Source organism: Ranitomeya imitator, chromosome 2, assembly GCF_032444005.1.
Source record: "Ranitomeya imitator isolate aRanImi1 chromosome 2, aRanImi1.pri, whole genome shotgun sequence".
In the NCBI taxonomy this organism is placed as follows: Eukaryota; Metazoa; Chordata; class Amphibia; order Anura; family Dendrobatidae; genus Ranitomeya; species Ranitomeya imitator.
The window spans coordinates 55196651-55216474 of record NC_091283.1 but is presented as its reverse complement, the minus strand read 5'-3'; the positions used below and the strand labels follow the sequence as shown (position 1 = coordinate 55216474).

Below are 19824 nucleotides of genomic sequence, written 5' to 3'. Positions count from 1 at the left end.
ACACTGGGGCAATACATGAGACCATGGGGCAGATTGCTGGACACACTGGGGCAATACAGGAGACTATGGGGCAGATTGCTGGACACACTGGGGCAATACTGGAGACCATGGGGCAGATTGCTGGACACACTGGGGCAATACAGGAGACCATGTGGCAGAATGCTGGACACACTGGGGCAATACAGGAGACCATGGGGCAGATTGCTGGACACACTGGGGCAATACTGGAGACCATGGGGCAGAATGCTGGACACACTGGGGCAATACAGGAGACCATGTGGCAGAATGCTGGACACACTGGGGCAATACAGGAGACCATGGGGCAGATTGCTGGACACACTGGGGCAATACAGGAGACAATGTGGCAGAATGCTGGACACACTGGGGCAATACAGGAGACCATGGGGCAGATTGCTGGACACACTGGGGCAATACTGGAGACCATGGGGCAGAATGCTGGACACACTGGGGAAATACTGGAGACCATGGGGCAGAATGCTGGACACACTGGGGCAATACAGGAGACTATGGGGCAGATTGCTGGACACACTGAATACTGGAGACCATGGGGCAGATTTCAGGACACATTGAGGCAATGCTGGAGACCCTGGGCAGACTTCTGGACATACTGGGGCAATACTGGAGACCATGGGGCAGATTGCTGGACACACCAGGGCAATACTGGAGACCATGGGGCAGAATGCTGGACACACTGGGGCAATACAGGAGACCATGGGGCAGATTGCTGGATACACCGGGGCAATACTGGAGACCATGGGGCAGAATGCTGGACACACTGGGGCAATACAGGAGACCATGGGGCAGATTGCTGGACACACTGGGGCAATACTGGAGACCCTGGGGCAGATTTCTGGACACATTGAGGCAATGCTGGAGACCCTGGGGCAGACTTCTGGACACACTGGGGCAATGCTGGACACTGGGGCAGATTGCTGGACACACTGGGGGTAATATGCTGGACACACTGGGGCAATGCTGGACACTGGGGGTAATATGCTGGACACACTGGGGCAGACTGCTGGACACACTGGGGAAAGGCTGGACACTGGGGCAGATTGCTGGACACACTGGGGGCAGTGCTGGACATACTGGGGCAGATTGCTGGACACACTGGGGGTAATATGCTGGACACACTGGGGGCAGGACTTGAGGCATGGGCAGAATGTAGATACGGGGCATGATTGGAGACACGGGGCAGGATTGGATCATGGGGCAGGACGGATACGATGGAGGCTGGTGGGGCAGGATGTGGAGATCATATGGGGTAGAATGGATACTCATGAGGGCAGGATGCGAGAACATATGACTGGAGCCAGGAATGAGAAACGGGGCCAGGGTGGGGAATATTATTACCATAGGGGCTAATTAAGGGATATTATTACTGCAGTGATGTATTTATTTTATTTTTTGAGTATACTGTTTTAAATGGGGGGGCGGTCCTGTTACTGTGCAGAGTGACACTATATCACCTTTTTTTCTTCATGTGATGTAATGTAGAAGTTGTGAAAAATTAAGTAATGTGTTCTGCAAGCGGAGCTCGAGATAACTGTGTTATTTCCTGCAGAAACGAGTCCTGGCTGGAAGGAATGATGGCGGTCTGTGCTGGCTGAAAGATGAAGGACTTCACCTAGAGACGTCACTGGTGAGTCAGTGTTACCTATACACTGACACTATACACTGTATACTATATAGAGGTCCTGTGTATAATGTCACCAGTGATCTCTGTATTACCTCTACACAGACACTGCATACTAAGTACAGATCTCCTGTGAATACTGGCACTTATGGTGATAGTATTGTGGGTTTTTTTTTATTACTGATCAGTATTGTAGTATTCAGTCACTATGTGGTGGTAATATGTGGTCTGGAAATGGTGTTGTGGTATTTGTCCCTTGTATGTAGTATTATTCGGTCACTATGTGGCCTGGTCATGGTGTGGTGGTATTAAGTCACAGGTGTGGCATGTGGGGGTGACACCATTAGGCCCAGTTTAAGTTCTACAAAACAGGAAAACCGTTTTTGGTAACCTTTGTGTGTATTGAGCCGGGGGGGGGGGGGGGGGGCGCCAAACTCGGGAACAGCCCCGGGCGGCAAAAGCTCTAGCTACGCCTCTGCCACTGTGTCAAAGGCAGCTGACAGGTCCAGGAGGAGGAGGACAGAGTAGTGTTGCTTGCTCTTGGCGGTTAAGAGGTCATTGGTGACCTTATGGCAGTTTCAGTGGAATGGTGTGACCGGAAGCCAGATTGTAAACGGTTGAAGAGGGAGCAAGGAGAGAGATGGGAGGACAGTACAAGGTAGACGTGTTGTTCCAGTAGTTTGGAGGCATAAGGGAGAAGTGATATAGGGTGATAGCTAGATACAGAGGATGGGTCAAGAGAGGGCTTTTTGAAGATAGGTGTGATGGAGGCATGTTTAAAGCTTGAGGGGAAAACACCAGTTGTTAGTGATAGGTTGAAGAGATGGGTTAGGGTTGGAAGTCTGTGGTGAGGTTTGGGATGAGGTGGGATGGGAGTGGGTCAAGTGCACAGGTGGTGAGATGCGATTTTGAGAGTAGAGTGGAGAGTTGATCTTCTGTAATGGTGGAGAAGTTGGTTTTGGAGGTAGAGGGCTGGGAAGTCGGGAGGAAGGGCTCTGGAGGTTGTTGACCAAAACTGTCTCTGATGCTATCAATCTTCTGCTTGAAAAATGAAGCAAAGTCTTCAGCGGAGATAAGTGGGGAGGAAGGAGGTGCTGGGGGACGGAGGAGAGAATTGAAGGTGTTGAATAACTGTTTAGGGTTGTGAGACAGAGAGGATATGAGAGATGAGAAGTAGGTTTGTTTAGCTGTGGCGAGTGTGGTCTTGAAAGTAGTGAGGGACTCTTTGAATGTGATAAAGTGCTCGTTGGAGTGGGATCTTTTCCATCTGCACTCAGCAGCCCTGGAAGCTCGCCTCAGTTCTTTGGTCAGGCTGGTGTGCCAGGGCTGTCTGTTGATTTTGCGAGCTTTGGTATGTGTAATGGGGCAGCAGATTCCAAAGCTACAGCTTCTGTGGTAGCTAATAACTAATAGTTAAGTCATAACTAATGTAATGTAGAACACATAAATAACTCTGCCAAACTGCTTTCATAACTACTGTCACTATATAGCACACATAAATAATGCTGCCAAACTGTACCCATAACTATTGTAACTATATCAAATTCACAGATTATGCTGCCAAACTGTACTCATAACTACTGTCACTACATGCAATACATAAATAATGCTGCCAAACTGTACTCATAACTACTGTCACTACATAGAATACCTAAATGATGCTGCCAAACTGTACACATAACTACTGTCACTATATAGAATACATAAATAATGCTGCCAAACTGTACTCATAACTACTGTCACTATATAGAATACATAAATAATGCTGCCAAACTGTACACATAACTACTGTCACTATATAGAATACATAAATAATGCTGCCAAACTGTACTCATAACTACTGTCACTATATAGAATACATAAATAAATGCTGCTAAACTGTACACATAACTACTGTCACTATATAGAATACATAAATAATGCTGCCAAACTGTACTTATAACTACTGTCACTATGTCGAATACATAAATAATGCTGCCAAACTGTACACATAGCTACTGTCACTATATAGAATACATGAATAATGCTGCCAAACTGTACTCATAACTACTGTCACTATATAGAATACATAAATAATGCTGCCAAACTGTACTCATAACTACTGTCACTATATAGAATACATAAATAATGCTGCTAAACTGTGCTTATAACTACTGTCACTATATAGAATACCTAAATGATGCTGCCAAACTGTACACATAACTACTGTCACTATATAGAATACATAAATAATGCTGCCAAACTGTACTCATAACTACTGTCACTATATAGAATACATAAATAATGCTGCCAAACTGTACACATAATTACTGTCACTATATAGAATACATAAATAATGCTGCCAAACTGTACTTATAACTACTGTCACTATATAGAATACATAAATAAATGCTGCTAAACTGTACACATAACTACTGTCACTATATAGAATACATAAATAATGCTGCCAAACTGTACTTATAACTACTGTCACTATATAGAATACATAAATAATGCTGCCAAACTGTACTCATAACTACTGTCACTATATAGAATACATAAATAATGCTGCTAAACTGTGCTTATAACTACTGTCACTATATAGAATACATAAATAATGCTGCCAAACTGTACACATAACTACTGTCACTATATAGAATACAGAAATAAATGCTGCTAAACTGTACTCATAACTACTGTAACTATATCAAATTCACAGATTATGCTGCCAAACTGTACTCATAACTACTGTCACTACATGCAATACATAAATAATGCTGCCAAACTGTACTCATAACTACTGTCACTATATAGAATACCTAAATGATGCTGCCAAACTGTACACATAACTACTGTCACTATATAGAATACATAAATAATGCTGCCAAACTGTACTCATAACTACTGTCACTATATAGAATACATAAATAATGCTGCCAAACTGTACACATAACTACTGTCACTATATAGAATACATAAATAATGCTGCCAAACTGTACTCATAACTACTGTCACTATATAGAATACATAAATAAATGCTGCTAAACTGTACACATAACTACTGTCACTATATAGAATACATAAATAATGCTGCCAAACTGTACTTATAACTACTGTCACTATATAGAATACATAAATAATGCTGCCAAACTGTACACATAGCTACTGTCACTATATAGAATACATAAATAATGCTGCCAAACTGTACTCATAACTACTGTCACTATATAGAATACATAAATAATGCTGCTAAACTGTGCTTATAACTACTGTCACTATATAGAATACATAAATAACGCTGCCAAACTGTACACATAACTACTGTCACTATATAGAATACAGAAATAAATGCTGCTAAACTGTACTCATAACTACTGTAACTATATCAAATTCACAGATTATGCTGCCAAACTGTACTCATAACTACTGTCACTACATGCAATACATAAATAATGCTGCCAAACTGTACTGGTAACTACTGTCACTATATATAGAATACATAAATGATGCTGCCAAACTGTACTCATAACTACTGTCACTATATAGAATACATAAATAATGCTGCCAAACTGTACACATAACTACTGTCACTATATAGAATACATAAATAAATGCTGCTAAACTGTACTTATAACTACTGTTACTATATAGAATACATAAATGATGCTGCTATACTGTACTCATAACTACTGTCACTATATATACAATACATAAATAATGCTGCCAAACTGTACACATAACTACTTTCACTATATATACAATACATAAATAATGCTGCCAAACTGTACACACAACTACTGTCACTATATAGAATAAATAAATAATGCTGCTAAATTGTACACATTACTACTGTCACTATATGCAATGCATAAATAATGCTCCTAAACTACACGGATAACTACTGTCACTATATATACAATACATAAATAATGCTGCCAAACTGTACTCATAACTACTGTCACTATATATAATACATAAATAATGCTGCCAAACTGTACTCATAACTACTGTCACTATATATAATACATAAATAATGCTGCCAAACTGTATTCATAACTACTGTCACTATATAGAATACATAAATAATGCTGCCAAACTGTACTCATAACTATTGTCACTATATAGAATACATAAATAATGCTTCTAAACTGTACTTATAACTACTGTCACTATATAGAATACATAAATAATGCTGCCAAACTGTACTTATAACTACTGTCACTATATAGAATACATAAATAATGCTGCCAAACTGTACTCATAACTACTGTCACTATATATAATACATAAATAATGCTGCTAAACTGTACACATAACTACTGCCACTATATACAATGCATAAATAATGCTCCTAAACTACACTTATAACTACTGTCACTATATATACAATACATAAATAATGCTGCCAAACTGTACACACAACTACTGTCACTATATAGAATAAATAAATAATGCTGCTAAATTGTACACATTACTACTGTCACTATATGCAATGCATAAATAATGCTCCTAAACTACACGGATAACTACTGTCACTATATATACAATACATAAATAATGCTGCCAAACTGTACACATAACTACTGTCACTATATATAATACATAAATAATGCTGCCAAACTGTACTCATAACTACTGTCACTATATATAATACATAAATAATGCTGCCAAACTGTACTCATAACTACTGTCACTATATATAATACATAAATGATGCTGCCAAACTGTACTCATAACTACTGTCACTATATATAATACATAAATGATGCTGCTAAACTGTACTCATAACTACTGTCACTACATAGAATACAGTTAGGGCCAGAAATATTTGGACAGTGACACAATTTTCGCGAGTTGGGCTCTGCATGCCACCACATTGGATTTGAAATGAAACCTCTACAACAGAATTCAAGTGCAGATTGTAACGTTTAATTTGAAGGGTTGAACAAAAATATCTGATAGAAAATGTAGGAATTGTACACATTTCTTTACAAACACTCCACATTTTAGGAGGTCAAAAGTAATTGGACAAATAAACATAACCCAAACAAAATATTTTTATTTTCAATATTTTGTTGCAAATCCTTTGGAGGCAATCACTGCCTTAAGTCTGGAACCCATGGACATCACCAAACGCTGGGTTTCCTCCTTCTTAATGCTTTGCCAGGCCTTTACAGCCGCAGCCTTCAGGTCTTGCTTGTTTGTGGGTCTTTCCGTCTTAAGTCTGGATTTGAGCAAGTGAAATGCATGCTCTATTGGGTTTAGATCTGGAGATTGACTTGGCCATTGCAGAATGTTCCACTTTTTGGCACTCATGAACTCCTGGGTAGCTTTGGCTGTATGCTTGGGGTCATTGTCCATCTGTACTATGAAGCGCCGTCCAATCAACTTTGCAGCATTTGGCTGAATCTGGGCTGAAAGTATATCCCGGTACACTTCAGAATTCATCCGGCTACTCTTGTCTGCTCTTATGTCATCAATAAACACAAGTGACCCAGTGCCATTGAAAGCCATGCATGCCCATGCCATCACGTTGCCTCCACCATGTTTTACAGAGGATGTGGTGTGCCTTGGATCATGTGCCGTTCCCTTTCTTCTCCAAACTTTTTTCTTCCCATCATTCTGGTACAGGTTGATCTTTGTCTCATCTGTCCATAGAATACTTTTCCAGAACTGAGCTGGCTTCTTGAGGTGTTTTTCTGCAAATTTAGCTCTGGCCTGTCTATTTTTGGTATTGATGAATGGTTTGCATCTAGATGTGAACCCTTTGTATTTACTGTCATGGAGTCTTCTCTTTACTGTTGACTTAGAGACAGATACACCTACTTCACTGAGAGTGTTCTGGACTTCAGTTGATGTTGTGAACGGGTTCTTCTTCACCAAATTAAGTATGCGGCGATCATCCACCACTGTTGTCATCCGTGGACGCCCAGGCCTTTTTGAGTTCCCAAGCTCACCAGTCAATTCCTTTTTTCTCAGAATGTACCCAACTGTTGATTTTGCTACTCCAAGCATGTCTGCTATCTCTCTGATGGATTTTTTCTTTTTTTTCAGCCTCAGGATGTTCTGCTTCACCTCAATTGAGAGTTCCTTTGACCGCATGTTGTCTGCTCACAGCAACAGCTTCCAAATGCAAAACCACACACCTGGAATCCACCCCTGACCTTTTAACTACTTCATTGATTACAGGTTAACGAGGGAGACGCCTTCAGAGTTAATTGCAGCCCTTAGAGCCCATTGTCCAATTACTTTTGGTCCCTTGAAAAAGAGGACGCTATGCATTACAGAGCTATGATTCCTAAACCCTTTCTCCGATTTGGATGTGGAAACTATCATATTGCAGCTGGGAGTGTGCACTTTCAGCCCATATTACATATATAATTTTATTTCTGAACATGTTTTTGTAAACAGCTAAAATAACAAAACTTGTGTCACTGTCCAAATATTTCTGGCCCTAACTGTACATAAATAATGCTGCCAAACTGTACACATAACTACTGTCACTATATATAATACATAAATAATGCTGCCAAACTGTACTCATAACTACTGTCACTATATATAATACATAAATGATGCTGCTAAACTACACGGATAACTACTGTCACTATATAGAACACATAAATAATGTTTCCATATTATAGAACACGTCCATTTCAAAAATCGCCGTAACCACAAGTGGCCAGAATGTGGTGTTTGCAGAATGGGGGTTGCCATCCAGTTTCACACCTGCTGTCAGTGGAAGGGTGACCTCTTCCTATTCCCTTCTAGTGAAGTTACGGAGGCAGGCCAGTGCTAGTCCACCCCTACATTTTGGTCGCACTGCGATGCATACATGTGTGCGGTGTATGTCCTGCTCACTGGCTCAGATATGTGTCCCTGAAGCCTATTTCTGTTTAATTGTTGTTTGTTTTTGCAGCAGTTTGTTTTACAATATTTATATCCTTGCGGTCAGAGTGTGTGTTTGCAGATGTGCGCTATTCACAGCATGTGTGTCTTTTCTTCGTCACTTTGTTTATTTGTCAGTATCGACTGACCTGTACCCGTCTCAAGAGTCAAGACATCCAGTAAATGACTGATGCACATTTGACATCATTTTTGCTTTAGGAATCCCACTGGAAATCATTTCCCTATGTAACATACAGAAATATTCTCATATAATCTGTTAATCCTATCATTTACAGTATATTCTAAATCCTCCAGTGCAGGGAGTAAATAAAGTGGATTCTCTGTACCACACTACAGAATAGGTTGTGTTATAAAACTGCAAATTAATATCCTTATAACCATCGTTAGGTATATAACGCTAACATTCTTGCTTTATGTACAGCATTCCTAGCATCCTTAGATCAATTTGTATAGTTTTGAACTACATGAGTACTTTAGATTGGGTCAACTAAATAAGTCTTTACTGAAGAACATGGCTGGCTCCGCAGGATCTTTCACGTGGCCACAACCATTTAGTTAAATACCCTGTAAATATCCCTGAGCTTTCCTGATTCTGCAACTTTTTTCTGTTTTGCATTGTGCAGCTGCATTGAAGAGATATTCACATTTGTTTATTTTGAGCACAATATGTGAAATCTCTGCTGGCAGATCAACTGGGCGTTTCTTCAGAGTTTTCACTGGGGGCGAGTGCTTTCACCCTTCCATCCTAGAAGCTGCTAGTGACAGCACAGCAGCTGATCTATCAGTCTCAGATGCTGCCGAGCTGTGATTGGCAGCTTCAGGGAGGTAGGGAAGAAAGTGCTGCCCCCAAAGAAGACTTTGAAGAAATTCCCAAATGCACTGCAAGAAGAGATTTCACATACTCTGCTCCAAAAGCAACAAGTGTGAATATCTCTGCAATGGAGCAACACAGTTGAAAACGGAAAACAACTGCAGAAACAGGAGAGTTAAAGGATTTTTACAAGATATGTAACTCAATTTATTTTGAGCAAGTAACATGACCTGACTAAATGAGACAGTCACAGTGGACCCCATCTTTACTCAGGGTTTATTATTTATTTTTTATTTACATACATAAATGGATTTATTGGGAAATGTTTTTTTTTTTTTTTGGGGGGGGGATTTTTTTTTTTTTTTTACACATTCTATTTTTTTTTTTTTTTTAACTTTCTAACATTGTCTCAGGGTGGGACATCTCTGTATTAGATCAGATCGTTGATCTGACACTGTGCATAGCACTCTGTCAGATCAACAATCTGACAGGCAGTTTAGCTGGCTTTCCGGCGCCTGCTCTCAGCAGGCGCCGGCTAGCCAGGTCATTTCATGACCCGGAAGGAGTCCGGCGGCCATCTTGGATCCGGGGACTCCTTCCGGGTCACCGGAGCAACGCGATCTCATTGCGTTGCTCCGGTGGGAGAGCGCAGGGAGCCCCCGTCCCTGCGCGATCCCCCTCTATGCCGCTGGCACTACTGACAGCGGCATCAGAGGGGTTAAATGCCCGCGATCGGCGATAGCGCCGATCGTGGGCATTGCTGCGGGGTGTCAGCTGTCATATACAGCTGACACCCGCACCCGATCACCGCGGCGCTCAGCGCGAGACCGCGGTGATCGGTTCGCCGTACTAGTACTGCTGCTGGCACAAATGCAGTGCCGGCAGCGCAGTACTAGTACGGCGCATGTCGCGAAGGGGTTAAAGAAGCATCCCCCATCAAAATTGTTGTCCTCTTAATATATTGCAGTCATCATATTATATAGCACTGTGTACTTACAATTGCTCATTTTGCCATTCTACCCAGATAATTATTCTCTTTTTTTCCATTAGGTCTATGAAATCATCTGATTAAAAACTGACAAGCTGTATCCGTCTAAGCTCTATGTGGAAACAGGAGGTCAATTTTCCCTGCATGAGTCCCTGTCAGGGGAAAGAGGAAGCAGCTGGGTCAGGAGTTGAAGAGGGTGATGCAGGGAAAAGAGGCTTCCTGTTTCTACATATAGCAGAGAAAAGAGGAATTAGCTGGGTAGAAAGGCAAAATGAGCAACTGTAAGTACACAGTGCTGTATAATATGATGATTGCAATATAATAAGGCGATAAAAACTCTGATGGGGTAATGGGTGTTCAACCCATACTAATCTCATACTTATAATCATGTTGACAAATGCAACTATGTTAGAGTCCTGAGTCTGAAACTAAATCTCCGAGCACTAAAAAATACTCGGAGGACACCCGAGCGTGCTCAGGAACGTGTATACGAGTATATTTGCTCATCACTAGTGACAATCACTCTATTACAGATTTAATTTTCAATATTATAGGGCGAAATTTGTGGTGAATCTGCAGCACAGTCCATGGCAAAAATCACAAAAGATGTGCAGTGGAATTGTCTTTTACTGTGGCCATTCATGTTATATAACATACAGGTGCTTCTCACAAAATTAGAATATCATCAAAAAGTAAATTTTTTTCAGTTCTTCAATACGAAAAGTGAAACACATATATTAAATAAAGTCATTAGTGATCTTTCTCAAGTGTTTATTTCTGTTAATGTTGATGATTATGGCTTACAGCCAATGAAAATCCAAAATTCATTATCTCAGTAAATTAGAATACTTCATAACACCAGCTTGAAAAATGATTTTAAAATCTGAAATGTTGTCCTACTGAAATGTATGTTCAGTAAATGCTCTCAATACTTGGTCGGGCTCCTTTTATATCAATTACTGCATCAATGTGGCGTGGCATGGAGGCGATCGGCCCGTGGCACTGCTGAGGGGTTATGGAAGCCCAAGTTGCTTTGATAGCAACCTTCAGCTCGTCTGCCTTGTTGGGTCTGGTGTCTCTCATCTTCCTCTATGGGGTTAAGGTCAGGCGAGTTTGCTGCCAATCAAGCACAGTAATACTGTTGTTTGTAAACCAGGTATTGGTACTTTTGCCAGTGTGGACAGGCGCCAAGTCCTGCTGGAGAATAAAATTCCCATCTCCAAAAAGCTTGTCGGCAGAGGGAAGCATGAAGTGCTCTAACATGTCCTGGTAGACGGCTGTGCTGACTTTGGTCTTGATAAAACACAGTGGACCTAACACCAGCAGATGACATGGCTCCCCAAACCATCACTGATTCTGGGAACTTCACACTAAACCTCCAGCAGCTTTGATTGTGGCCTCTCCACTCTTCCTCCAGCCTCTGAGACCTTAATTTCCAAATGAAATGCAAAATTTCCAGTCCTTTTCTTTTTCTCCTTGGCCCAGGTAAGACGCTCCTGGCGTTGTCTATTGGTCATGAGTGGCTTGACAAAAGGATGCGACACTTGTAGCCCATGTCCTGGATACGTGTGTGTGGAGCGCCCCCAGACGCAGGGCCGCGGGTTACTCGGTACCAGTCCTCTCTGTCTCAGTTCTAGGGCTGTCACGGTGGCTGGTCACGGTGGCTGGACCCGGTCCATGACCCTGCTAAAGGGCGTCCAATGAAAGGAGTGATGAAAGTCGGCTAAGGTTTCGTGACGCCACCTGTGGTATTCGGTCAGAGTGACCCACGCTGCTTGGGGTCCACTGGGGTGATGTGATGGCAGCTAGATGATATACCTTCCCACGGGTGAAGTATATCCCCAGGGCTTCCCAGTAGTGTAGGTGGTGATGATGTGAGGCGCGGTTAATAACGAGGACACAGGGTTGCAGTCTCTTTACCTTTTACTGAAGATTTCGGGATCCTCAATCCAGAGCACTGCTAACTGGGCTGTCTGAGACTGGCCGGTCCGAAGGCACATCCAGAGTTCCCTTTGCAGGTAGAAATCAGTGCCTACCACTAGCGCCTGTGTGTTGTAGTTCTTCCCTGCTGAGCATTCGGGATAGTCCTCACAACTTTCGTGTTCGTTCTTTCTCTCTCTCTCTCTCCGTCCCCCAAGTTTATCTGGATAGGACGCACCCGTTTGACGGGAAGGCTCGGAGCTATTTTGGGACCCTAGAGACGCCCCTCTCCACGCTTGCCCCCTATGTCTTCTTAGGTGATGTATGGTAGACAGCCAACCTATAATCAACTGTCCTGCGGTATTTGAAGTAGTGCTTGGAGTCAGTTACTTCCTCGGTGTTCCGGTCACCGGCTACGCGCCTCAGTAGGATGTTGCTGTTCTCGGGGCACGACTCCTTCTGGCTCTCCTTTGTGCTTTGATCTCATTTCTCACTTCTTCACAATACCCTTCTCTTCGTGTCCTTTCTTAGGATGCCGCCGCAAGGTAGTGCAGGCGCGGCTCCGTCACTTTCTACGCTTTCTGCTAGGTACCTGCCAGGAACCCACCCCTGACAGGTCCTCCCTGGAGCTCTCCCAGGCTGCGTTCTGTCCTGACTTCCTATCCGACCCCAGTTTTACCAGTGTGAGGAGTGGCCTAATACATAGTGCCTGTTGCTCCCCCTGGTGGCCGGAGTGTGAAGTGTAATGTGTGCTTGTGATACCTGGTCAGGTGAACGCCTTTAGTGCAATCAGACATAACATCATTCCCCTTAGTGGCAGAGCGACATTACTGCAACGACCAGGACTCTGGGGCGCTGCGTGTGTGTGTGTGTGTGTGTGGTGCAGGGGCGCTGCTACCATGTGGCAAGTTGAGTGCTTTGCCTCAAGCGGCACTGCCTTCAATGGAGAGAGGGGGCGGCATATTCTGCTGCTGTAGTAACTGAATTTGTGTCCTGAATCCTTCCTTCCAGCCCTCCCCGCCTCACATGACCGGTCATGTGATCGTGACATCATCACAGGTCCTGAAGCTGAAGTTGCTCCTCTCCTGCATCTATTTGGGCTGCTCATAGAAGGCTGTATTGTGCACACAGGACCTGTGATGAGGTCACAGGAGGGGAGGAGTCAGGGGTCACATGATCAGGTGCCTCCGTGTATGCAGGACTCTGCCGTGCTGGTTGTCTTGGTGCTGGATGAGGTGAAGTTTATGTGTGGGGTCAGGTGAGGTTTACAGCGTGGATGTAGCGGAGCCGTGTGTGTCCAAGGTGTATGGAGCGGAGCCGCGTGTGTACGAGGTGTACGGAGCGGAGCCGTGTGTGTACGAGGTGTACAGAGTGGAGCCGTGGGTGTACGAGGTGTACGGAGCGGAGTCGTGTGTGTACGGAGCAGAGCCATGTGTGTACGAGGTGTACGGAGCGGAGCTGTATGTGTACAAGGTGTACGGAGCGGAGCCATGTGTGTACGAGTTGTACGGAACGGAGCCGCGTGTGTACGAGATGTACGGAGTGGAGCCGTGTGTCTACGAGGTGTACGAAACGGAGCCGTGTGTGTACGGAGCGGAGCCATGTGTGTACAAGGTGTACGGAAGCTGTGTGTACAAGGTGTGCGGAGCGGAGCCGTGTGTGTATGAGGTGTACAGAGTGGAGCCGCGTGTGTAGGAAGCGGAGCCATGTGTACAAGGTGTACGGAGCGGAGCCATGTGTGTACGAGTTGTACGGAGCGGAGCCGCGTGTGTACGAGATGTACGGAGTGCAGCCGTGTGTCTACGAGGTGTACGAAACGGAGCCGTGTGTGTACGGAGCGGAGCCATGTGTGTACAAGGTGTACGGAAGCTGTGTGTACGAGATGTACGGAGTGGAGCCGTGTGTGTACAAGATGTACGGAGCGGAACCGTGTGTGTACGAGGTGTGCGGAGCGGAGCCGTCTGTGTACAAGGTGTGCGGAGCTGAGCCGCATGTGTACGAGGTGTATGGTGCAGAGCCGTGTGTGTACAAGGTGTATGGAGCGAAGCCGTGTGTGTACGGGGTGTACGAAATGGAGCCCTGTGTGTGCGAAGTATATGGAGCTGAGCCGTGTATGTGTACGGAGCGGAGCAAAGCCGTGTGTCTACGGGGTGTACGGCATGGACCCGCATAAGTGCGAGGTGTACGGAGCGGAGCCGTGTGTGTGCTTAGTGTACGGTGCGGAGCCGTGTGTGTACTTGGTGTACGGAGCGAAGCCGTGTGTGTACGGGGTGTACGAAATGGATCCGTGTGTGTAAGGGGTGTACGAAATGGAGCCCTGTGTGTACAAAGTGTACAGAACTGAGTCATGTGTGTAGAGAGCGGAGCAGAGCCTTGTGTGTACAGGGTGAACGGCGCAGAGCCTCTTAAGTACAAGGTGTATGGAGCAGCGCTGCATGTGTACAAGGTTGAGTGGAGCCATGTGTGTACGAGGTGTACGCAGCGTGGCCGGGTGTGTACAAGGTGTAAGGAGCAGAGCCACATGTGCACTGAGTGGAGCCGTGTGTGTGTGTGTGCGCGTGCGAGGTGTACGGAGCAGAGCTGTGTGTGTACGAGGCATACAAAGCGGTAACATGTGTGTATGAGGTGTGTGGAACCGTGCGTGTACGAAGTTGGTGAATGGTGAGGAGCAAATTTCATACCTCCCAACCATCCTGGATCCAGTGGGACAATCCCGATTTTGAGAGTCTGCCCCACTGTCCCGGCCGGGAGCTTACTTTTCCCGTGCACACAGGAGTCCCGAGGAGCACTTTAAAACTCGCACGTGACGTTCCACAGGAAGTGACGTGCTGGAAGCTGACCGGAAATGAGGTAATTTCGGGAGGAGATTGTGACGGAACCATGAGGCACTTCAGGGAATGATTCAGATCCATCACTGTGTCCTCCGACAGCGCGGACAGCGGGATCAACTTGGAATCGGGGATGCCGGCCATGTGAGCGGATCATGATATGTCCTGCATCAGGAGGCTCAGGTGGGCATTACAATGGGAGCCAGCCTGCTGTAGTGTCTTTATAGAATCTTTCTTTCTTTCTCTCTCTGTTTCTTTCACTCTCTCTCTGTTCTTTCTTTCCGTCTCTAATCTTTCTTTCTCTCTCTCTGTTCTTTTTTTCTCTGTTCTTTCTATCTCTGTTCTTTCTTTCTCTCTCTGTTCTTTCTCTCTCTCCTTTCTTTTTTCGCTCTGTTCTTTCTATCTCTCTTTTGTTTTCCTTTCCCCTCTCCCCTCTTTCTCTTTCTGTTTTCTTTCTTTCTCTCTCTCTGTTCTTTCTTTCCCCTCTTACTCTCTGTCTCTGTTCTTTCTTTCGCTCTCTGTTCTTTTTCTTTCTCCTCTTTCTTTCTCTCTGTTCTTCCTTTCTCTCTCTCTGTTCTTTCTTTCTTTCCCCTCTTTCGTTCTCTCTGTTCTTCCTTTCTCTCTGTTCTTTCTTTATTTCCCCTCTTTCTTTCTTCCTTTCTTTCTTTCTTTCTTTCTTTCTTTCTTTCTTTCTCTGTTTTTACTTTCTCTCTCTCTCTGTTCTTCCTTTCCCTATAACAACTATAGTCATTTTGCCATCAGGTCAGATTAATATTGAGGATCTGAGAGGCCAGTGGTACCTTTTTAACAACCCCCCCCCCCTACCTTTTTCTGTTCATTGGTTATAGGGCACTTCCTTCACTGTGGTACCCCTTTGTTTTTGTTTGACTAATTTGGCTTTTTACAATTTTACGTAATACATGATAAGTTTTAATATGCACCTTTTTTGAGGGTACTGTTTTAAATGGAGGAGGCGGTCCTGTTAATGTGCAGAGCAACACTGCCGCATTTTTTTTTCATCTGGTGTAGTTTAGAATTTGGCATAAAATTGAGTAATGTGTTTTGGAAGCGGTGCACTAGAGAGCTTTTGTGATTTCCTGCAGAGATGAGGTGGCTGGAAGACGTGATGGCGGTCTGTGCTGGATGAAGATTAAAAGCGAAGATGAAGGACTTCACCTAGAGATGTCACTGGTGAGTTAGTGTATTACATATACACGCACACTATACACTGCATACTATATTCAGCGGTTCGGTGTATAATGTCACTGGTGATCACTGTATTACCTATACATTATATACAGAGCCCCTGTGTATAATGTCACTGGTGATCACTGTATTACCTGTACACTGACACTATATACAGAGCTCCTGTGTATAATGTCACTGGTGATCACTGTATTACCTGCACACTGACATTGTATACAGAGCTCCTGTGTATAATGTCACTGGTGATCGCTATATTACCTGTACACTATATACAGAGCTCCTGTGTATAATGTCACCGGTGATCACTATATTACTTGTACACTAACACTGTATACAGAGCTTCTGTGTATAATGTCACTGGTGATTACTATATTACCTGTACACTGACACTATGGACAGAGCTCCTGTGTATAATGTCACCGGTGATCACTGTATTACCTGTACACAGACACTGCATACTAAGTACAGATCTCCTGTGTATATTGGCACTTAAGGTGATATTAGTATTGTGGGGGTTTTTTTGTGGTTTTTTTTTGTCAATGATCAGTATTGTAGTATTCAGTCACTATGTGGTGGTAATATGTTGTATGGTGTGGTGTTATTTGTTCCTTGTATGTGGTGGTAATATGTGGTCTGGTCATGGTGTGGTGATAGTTTTCCCTTGTATGTGGTATTATTTGGTCACCATGTGGTGGTAATATGTGGTCTGGTCATGGTGTGGTGGTATTTGTTCCTTGTATGTGGTATTATTCGGTCACTGAGGTGGTAATATGGTGTCTGGATATGATGTGGTGGTATTTGTTCCTTCTATATGGTTTTATAGGTCTCTATGTGGTGTTAATATGTTGTCTGGACATGGTGTGGTGGTATTTGTTCCTTTCTATGTGGTATTATAGGTCACTATGTGGTGGTAATATATGGTTTGGTCATGGTGCGGTGGTATTTGTCCCCTGTATGTGATATTATTGATCATTTTAAAAATTGAAAAATAAAAATATACCTAAATTGTATTGGATATTTTAACAAATGTTTAATACGTTAGAATAGAGTAGAGCTGGGCCAAAAGAGTCTACCTTGTCGTGGTGGAGGCTTAAAAAATCTTTCCTATTTCCTAAATTTATTCCTATTTAAAAGTGTATGTATTGTACATGTGCGTCAGGTTAGGCTAGTGAAGAGTAAACCAGATTTATTTGTACTGATTTTATGATGGGGGGGGGGCGCCATTTTGCAGTTCGCCTCAGGCAGCAGAGAGGCTAGGTTCACCCCTGGTGTGGTGGCTCTTGAAGCAATGACCCCAGCAGCAGTCCACTCCTTGTGAATCTCTCCCAAATTTTTGAATGGCCTTTTCTTAACAATCCTTTCAAGGCTGCGGTTTTCCCGGTTGCTTGTGCACCTTTTTCTACCACACTTTTTCCTCCCACTCAACTTTCCATTAATATGCTTGGACACAGCACTCTGTGAACAGCCGACTTCTGTGGCAATGACCTTTTGTGGCTTACCATCCTTGTGGAGTGTGTCAATGACTGCCTTCTGGACATCTGTCAAGTCAGCAGTCTTCCCCATGATTTTGTTGCCTACTGAAACAGACTAAGGGACCATTTTAAATGCTTAGGAAGCCTTTGCAGGTGTTTTTTGTTGATTATTTAAATTTACTAAGATAATGACTTTTGGGTTTTCATTGGCTATAAGCCATAATCATCAACATTAACAGAAATAAACACTTGAAATAGATCACTCTATGACTCTATATAATATATGAGTTTCACTTTTTGTATTGCAGGATTGGCGCAGCACGGGAGAAGTCTTGGAGTCAGGAGTGGGAGGTACGGAATAGTGCAGAGGTTAGTCGAAAGTCATTTGCAGAGTGCAGCGGTCAGTTAGGCCGATAGACAGAATTGTATACTATAATGAATGGGCAGCCAGTGTAACGACTGGCGAAGAGAGGACGCGTCCGAGTAACGATTAGCTAGATGGACAACCCTGGCTGCTGCATTAAGGATAGACTGGAGAGGGGAACGTCCAGTAGTCCAGGCGGGAGTGGATCAGGGCGACAGTGAGGGTTTTTGTTGTTTCCATGGTGAGAAAAGGGCAGATTCTAGAGATGTTCTTTAGGTGTAAGCGGCACGAGCGGGCAAGAGATTGTATATGGTATATCAAGGAGAGATCGGAGTCAAACATAACACCCAGACAGCGCGCCTGCTGCTGGGGTGTTATTATGGTGCCACCCACGGAGAGGGAAATGTCAGATTTAGGGAGGCTAGTAGATGGCAGGAGCAGAAGAAGTTCAGTTTTGGAGAGGTTAAGTTTCAGATAGAGAGCGGACATGATGTTGGAGACTGCAGACAGGCAGTCAGTGGCGTTCTGTAGTACAGCGGGGGTAAGGTCAGGGAATGACGTGTATAGTTGTGTGTCATCGGCATAAAGATGGTACTGAAAGCCAAATCTGCTGATGGTCTGTCCAATAGGAGCCGTGTAGAGGGAGAAGAGAAGAGGTCCAAGGACTGACCCCTGAGGTACCCCGACAGTGAGAGGAAGAGGAGATGAAGTAGAACCAGAGTACAGAACACTGAAGGAGCGGTCAGAAAGATAGGAGAACTAGGAGAGAGCAGTGTCCTTAATGCCTAGTGTCTGGAGCCTAGAGAGCAGGAGAGGGTGGTCAACAGTGTCGAAAGCTGCAGAAAGGTCGAGAAGAATGAGCAGAGAGTGGTCACCATTACATTTTGCTGTCAGAAGGTCATTGGTTACCTTGATGAGTGCCGTTTCTGTCGAATGTAGGGGTGGCGGAAACCGGACTGTGAAGGAAGGAATGAGTGGAGAGGTAACGGGTAAGGCGGGAGTAGATCAGGCGCTCCAAGAGTTTAGAGATGAAGGGGAGATTGGAGACTGGTCTGTAGTTGTTTGTGAAGGATGGGTCGAGGGTTGGTTTCTTTAGTAATGGAGTAATGATAGAGTGTTTGAAGGAGGAGGGGAAGATGCCCGAGGAGAGGGAGAGATTAAAGACTGTAGTTAGGTGAGTTGTGACGACTGGAGAGAGAGACTGGAGGAGATGTGAGGGAATGGGGTCGGTAGTTCATGTAATCAGACGAGAAAAAGAGAGGAGCTTGGAGACTTCTTCTTCTGTGATGGGATCGAATGTGGAGAGTGAGCCAGGGGAGATGCAGGGAGAGATGGGAGTCACTGCACTTGGTGTCTGGGAGCGGATTTCCTGACAGATGTTATCTATTTTCTCTATAAAGTGGGAGGCCAGGTCATCAGCAAAAATGTCTGTGATAGGGGCTTGTGCTTTTGGCCTGAGGAGGGAGTGAAAATTGTCAAAAAGTTTCTTGGGGTTGTTGGATAGTGAGGAGATCAGAGTGGTGAACTAGGTCTATTTGGCGAGGTGAAGGGCAGAGTTATAGGTTTTTAACATAAATTTGAAGTGTATGAAGTCTTCTGGTGTGTGAATTTTCCTCCATAAGCGTTCACCACACCTAGAGCATCACTGGAGAAATCGGGTTTGCGATGTGAGCCAGGGCTGTTTTACTCT

At 44.0% G+C, this 19824-nt stretch overlaps 1 protein-coding gene and 1 long non-coding RNA gene across 2 annotated transcripts in view; one reads left to right on the top strand and one right to left on the bottom strand.

The window, feature by feature from the left end:
- LOC138666243 (uncharacterized) overlaps nt 1-19824 on the bottom strand; it is a 48968-nt gene that overhangs the window by 8859 nt on the left and 20285 nt on the right. The gene's annotated exons all lie outside the window — the stretch shown is intronic.
- On the top strand, nt 15166-18139 carry LOC138661832 (uncharacterized). The gene is made up of 3 exons (XR_011317967.1): nt 15166-15275; nt 16196-16283; nt 18079-18139. It is a non-coding gene; the product is annotated as an uncharacterized lncRNA (long non-coding RNA).